This window comes from Myotis brandtii, unplaced genomic scaffold, assembly GCF_000412655.1.
Source record: "Myotis brandtii unplaced genomic scaffold, ASM41265v1 scaffold4, whole genome shotgun sequence".
Classification (NCBI taxonomy): domain Eukaryota; kingdom Metazoa; phylum Chordata; class Mammalia; order Chiroptera; family Vespertilionidae; genus Myotis; species Myotis brandtii.
Genome location: NW_005365371.1, coordinates 3,892,886 through 3,898,473, shown reverse-complemented (window position 1 = coordinate 3,898,473; position 5,588 = coordinate 3,892,886). Strand labels below are relative to the sequence as shown.

The window sequence follows — 5,588 nt, the reverse complement described above, 5'->3', positions numbered from 1 at the left end:
AAACCAGCATTATATGAAATGCTGAAAGGTATTCTTTAAGAAGAGGAAGAAGAAAAAGGTAAAGATAAAAATTATGAACAGCAAATACCTATCTATCAACAAGTGAATCTAAAAATCAAGTAAAAAAAAAATCTGATGAACAGAGTAAACTGGCGAATATAATAGAACCAGGGGCATGGGAAGGTAGTGGACTGACAATTCTTGGGAAAGGGGTGTTGTGGGGGTGCAGGAAGAGATTGGACAAAAATCGTACACCTATGGATGAGGACAGTGGGAGGGGTAAAGGCAGAGGGTGGGGTAGGAACTGGGTGGAGGAGTGCTATTGGGGGAAAAAAGAGGAACAACTGTAATAATCTGAACAATAAAGATTTAATAAAAAAAAAAAGAATAAGTAAAAAAAAAAAAAAGATTCCCAGGTGATTCTAATGTGCAGCCAAGGTTGAGAACCACTGCTCCAGGCAGTAGCAACTGCTGCACCCTGCTGAAAAAAATTCTCACCACACCTGAGGACAATTTCCTGGGGGAAATTCAAGAGGAATCCTATCTGTCTGTGGGCAGAGGCAGTCTCTGAAGGCATGAGTCTTTGCCTGATCTAATTAGTTAGAAACAGCATTTGACACTGTCCTACACTAGTGATTAAGAGGTGTAGAGGATCTACCTAATATATAGTCACAAACCCAAACAGGCAGCCAAAATGAGGAGACAAAGAAACAACCCCCAAATGAAAGAACTAGAACATTCTTCAGAAGAGATAAATGAAGCAGAGATACAAAATTTATCTGAAACAGAGTTCAGAGTAATGATGGTAAAGATGTTCAACATCATGAAAAAAGATATAGTAATTATAAAAACAGAAATAAATAATGACATAGCACAAATAAAAAATACATTGAAGGATTACACAGCAGATTAGGGGAAGCTAAGGATTGAATCAGTGAATTAGAAGACAGGGTTGAAGAAATCACTCAATCACAGAATCAAAAAGAAAAACACAATTAAAAAACAAGAGGACAGCTACGGGAGCGGTGGGACAATGTGAAACATAACAATATTAGAATAGCAGGTGTGCCAAAAGAGGCAGAAAGGGATAGAGAACGTTTTTGAAAAAATAATGGCAGAAAACTTTATTAACCTGGTAAAGGAAAAAGTCAAACAATCCAGGAAGCACAGAGAATCCCAAGCAAGAAGAACCCAAATGGGCCCATACCTAGACACATCATAATTAAAATGCCAAAAATTAAAGACAAAGAGAGAATCTTAAAGGCAGCAAGAGAAAAGAAAACTGTTACCTACAAAGGAGTTCCCTTTCTCATAAGGCTGACACCTGATTTCTCATCAGAAACTTACAGGCCATAAGGGAATGGCATGAAATAATCAAGGTAATGGAAAGCAAGGATCTGAGACCAAGATTACTATATCCAGCAAGAGTATCATTCAAAATAGACAGTAAAATAAAGAGCTTCCCGGACAAAAAAAGGCTAAAGGAGTATATCACCACCAAGCCAGCATTATAAAAAATGCTGAAAGGCCGAAACCGGTTTGGCTCAGTGGATAGAGTGTCGGCCTGTGGACTGAAAGGTCCCAGGTTCGATTCCGGTCAAGGGCATGTACCTGGGTTGTGGGCACATCCCCAGTGGGAGATGTGCAGGAGGCAGCTGATCGATGTTTCTCTCTCATCAATGTTTCTAACTCTCTATCTCTCTCCCTTCCTCTCTGTAAAAAATCAATAAAATAGATTTTTAAAAAATGCTGAAAGGACTGCTGTAATGAGAAGAAGTAGCAGAGAAACCTAGGCATACAGAATTAAAATGCCAATAAATAAGTACCTATCAATAATAACCCTAAATGTAAATGGATTAAATGCTCCAATCAAAAGGCATAGTGTAGCTGAATGGATACAAAAACATGACCCAACCATATGCCCTCTACAATAGACCCTCCTCAGAACAAAAGACACACATAGGATGAGAGTGAAGGGATGGAAAAAAAAATTTTTTCACTCTCTGTAAAAAATCAATAAAATAGATTTTTAAAAAATGCTGAAAGGACTGCTGTAATGAGAAGAAGTAGCAGAGAAACCTAGGCATACAGAATTAAAATGCCAATAAATAAGTACCTATCAATAATAACCCTAAATGTAAATGGATTAAATGCTCCAATCAAAAGGCATAGTGTAGCTGAATGGATACAAAAACCTGACCCAACCATATGCCCTCTACAATAGACCCTCCTCAGAACAAAAGACACACATAGGATGAGAGTGAAGGGATGGAAAAAAAAATTTTTTCATGCAAATGGAAAAGAAAAAAAAGCTGGAGTCGCAATACTCATATCTGACAAAATAGACTTTAAAACGAAGGCCATCACAAGAGACAACAAAGGTCACTACATAACACTAAAGGGATTGATCCAACAATAAGATATAACCCTGGTAAACATATATGTACCCAATACAGGAGCACCTGAATATATAAAAAAACTTCTAGAGGATTTTAATGAAGAGATCGCAACAATACAGTCATAGTAGGGGACTTTAACACCCCCCAAGTGCCCATCAGTAAATGAGTGGATAAAAAAGCCATGGTACATTTATACCATGGAATACTATGTAGCAGTTAAAAAGATGCATCTCTTACCCTTTGAGACATCATGGAGGGACCTGGAGAGTATCACGCTAAGTAAAATAAGCCAGTCAAAGAAAGACAAATATTACATGATGGCACTCATATGTGGAATCTAAGTAACAAAACAAACTGATGAATGGAGTGGATCCAGAGACATGGAAGCATGGAACAGTGTGCAGAATCTCTGAGGGAAGGCGGAAGGCGGGTGGGAAGTAAACAACCAAAGACCTCCTATGCATACCTTGTATGTATATGCGTAACCCACGGGCAGACAGTAGGGTGGTGAAGGCCTGGGGCAGGGGCGAGGGGGGGCAGGCTGAAGGGGGTCAATGGGGGGAAACGGGAACATATGTAATACTTCTAACAATAAATAATTATAAAAAAATTAAATTCCTGGGTAAAAATAAATAAATAAAAATCTGTATTTTTGAATTTTAAGACCTTGGAAATAAACATACAGATCTCATTATTTGCCTCTCCATTTAATGGAGGTGCAGTGATAATTGCGTCCAGTTATTGTAGTCAATGGGATTATACCATTTATTTGGAGCCTGATTTTGCATGTTTGGTTATATTGATACAGCCTTTCGGATTAAGGCCTTAGGAAGGAAGAGATCACATTGTTTCTTGCTCTGGTTTCCCCCCTTTTTGCACCTATGTGTCAATGTTAACCAAACAGCTTCCCAAATCCATGACTGGTCCCTGGGATTGGTCCCTGGGATTCCTAAACCCACATAGGGAACTGCAGCAACCTGAAAGGTGGTGCCAGAATCAATCTTTGCCCTGGCAATGCTCTTGATTAGGAATCTGCTTTATTTTTTGAATTTTTACTGTTTTCAGAAAGGAAGAGACAGAAACATCAATGAGGAGAGAGAATCATTGATCAGCTGCCTCTTGCACGCCCCCACCGGAGACCAAGCCCACAACTCGGGTATGTGCCCTTGCCCAGAATTGAACCCAGGACCCTTCAGTCCACAGGCTGACACTCTATCGACTGAGCCAAACCGCTAGGGCAGGAATCTGCTTTCTTATACACCAGTCGTATCTTCCTGAAACGACATAACCTCATAGTTACCTTGACTTTGCTATCTTTTTGTTCACCCCAATAACACATTTACAGACTCTTAGGATGGGTCAATTCTCCAAATGACTCATCCCATCTTTTCATGGACCATTTCACATGTAGATGCCAAATATATAGGTGGGGTTGGGAGGTGGGAAGCTAGAACTGAGTCTCTTTAACTTTATTCTCAAGGTGGGAGATCATCAGATTTGAGTATACTCCTATAACTTTTTAAAAAAATATTAAGGTCTGGCCAGGTGGCTCAGTTGGTTGAAGCATTGTCCCATACACCAAAAGATTGTGGGTTCGATCCCCAGTTGGGATGTGCACGTTTCTCTCACACATCAATGTTTTTTTTCTCTCTCTTCCTCTCCCTCTAAAAAATCAATAAAGCTGGCCAGTGTGGCTCAGTGGTTGAGTGTTGACCTATGAACCAGGAGGTCATGGTTCGAATCCTTGTCAGGGCACATGTCTGGATTGCTGGCTGGATCCCCAGTAGGGGGCAGCAGGAGGCAACCAACCAATGATTCTCTGTCATCATTGATGTTTCTATCTCTCTCTTTTCCTTCCTCTCTGAAATCAAGAAAAAATATTTAAAAAATCAATAAAGACATATCCTTGGTGAGGATTTTTAAAATATTTAAAATTATGTAACTAAAGTACTAATATTGTCTTTGTTTAAAAATAAAAGATAGCCCTAGCCAGTTTGGCTCAGTGGATAGGGTGTTGGCCTGTGGACTGAAGGGTCCTGGGTTCAATTCCGGACAAGGGCACTTACCTTGGTTGCAGGCTCAATCCCCATCCCCTGTGGAAGGCAACCAATGGATGTGTTTTCTCACACATGTGTGTTTCTCTCTCTGTGAATTTTCCTCTCCCTTCCACTCTCTAAAAATCAATGGAAAAATATCCTCGGGTGAGGATTAAGAAAGTAAACACATAAATAAATAGGATAAGAACCCCCGAAAAATCCCCTTTCACCACCCGTCTATTGCCTTCCTCTCTAGGGGAAACCATTATCGGTTTTTAAAAAAAATATATTTTATTGATTTTTTTACAGAGAGGAAGGGAGAGGGATAGAGAGTTAGAAACATCGATGAGAGAGAGAAACATCGATCAGCTGCCTCCTGCACACCCCCTACTGGGGATGTGCCCTCAACCAAGGTACATGCCCTTGACTGGAATCGAACCCGGGACCCCTCAGTCCGCAGGCCGACGCTCTATCCACTGAGCCAAACCGGTTAGGGCCCATTATCGTTTTGAGGACACCTTGCCAGTACCCTTTCTATACATTTTTTTTCCTCTTCTGCATATACATACACACATTTTTATTTTTATTTTTTTACAAAAATGACACCTCTTCGCTTTGTAGGTGAGGAAACTAAGTAAAACCTAGAGGGGAGATATATTGACAAATTTACTGAAGGAAAGTGGACTGGACAATAGTTCATTAGAATCTACCATGTGTCAGACTCTGCACCCAGTGCTTTATTGGCGCGAAGGGTCCTGGTATTTTACTTCTGTTGGATGGGTCCCCGCACTAGGTTAGCTATGCAATTAGTTTAGAGGGTGGGAAGCACGGCGAAAGTCGCTTCGGTGCGATGATGTAGAATTTGTATTTTGATGGGAGCTACAGGAGACTTAGCGGAAGGCTATGGAGCTGCAAAAGAAGAAGAAGAATGTCTTGGGCAGTTGGGTCTGCCAATAAGGCTTGTGAAACTGAAACGCGAAAAGCCTACTACCTGCCAAGCCCGAACATTCCTTCGGAAACCAGAAACCAATGCTGCGTCTAGGAGAACGGCCTGGGAGCTCGGAGAGCAAGGCACCGGAGGCTGCAGAGGAGATCGCGGCCGCAGGCAGCAACGGAACAGCGAACCCGCGGAGCAGGGACCACTCTCGGACGC

The 5,588-nt window shown here is 41.1% G+C and overlaps 1 long non-coding RNA gene across 2 annotated transcripts in view; it reads right to left on the bottom strand.

Annotated features, from left to right (window-relative positions):
• The window catches only part of LOC106727298, a 45,021-nt gene extending 39,439 nt beyond the window's left edge, over positions 1 to 5,582 (bottom strand). Inside the window, exons 1-2 of one of the 2 annotated variants that reach the window (XR_001363467.1) lie at positions 5,427 to 5,582; positions 5,016 to 5,344 (exon numbers count right to left, since the gene is read on the bottom strand). This is a non-coding gene — a long non-coding RNA (uncharacterized LOC106727298). Of the gene's footprint in view, positions 1 to 5,015; positions 5,345 to 5,426 lie in introns of those variants that run through there. The other variant, XR_001363466.1, reaches the window with a different exon arrangement.
• Positions 5,583 to 5,588: the final 6 nt, after the last annotated feature.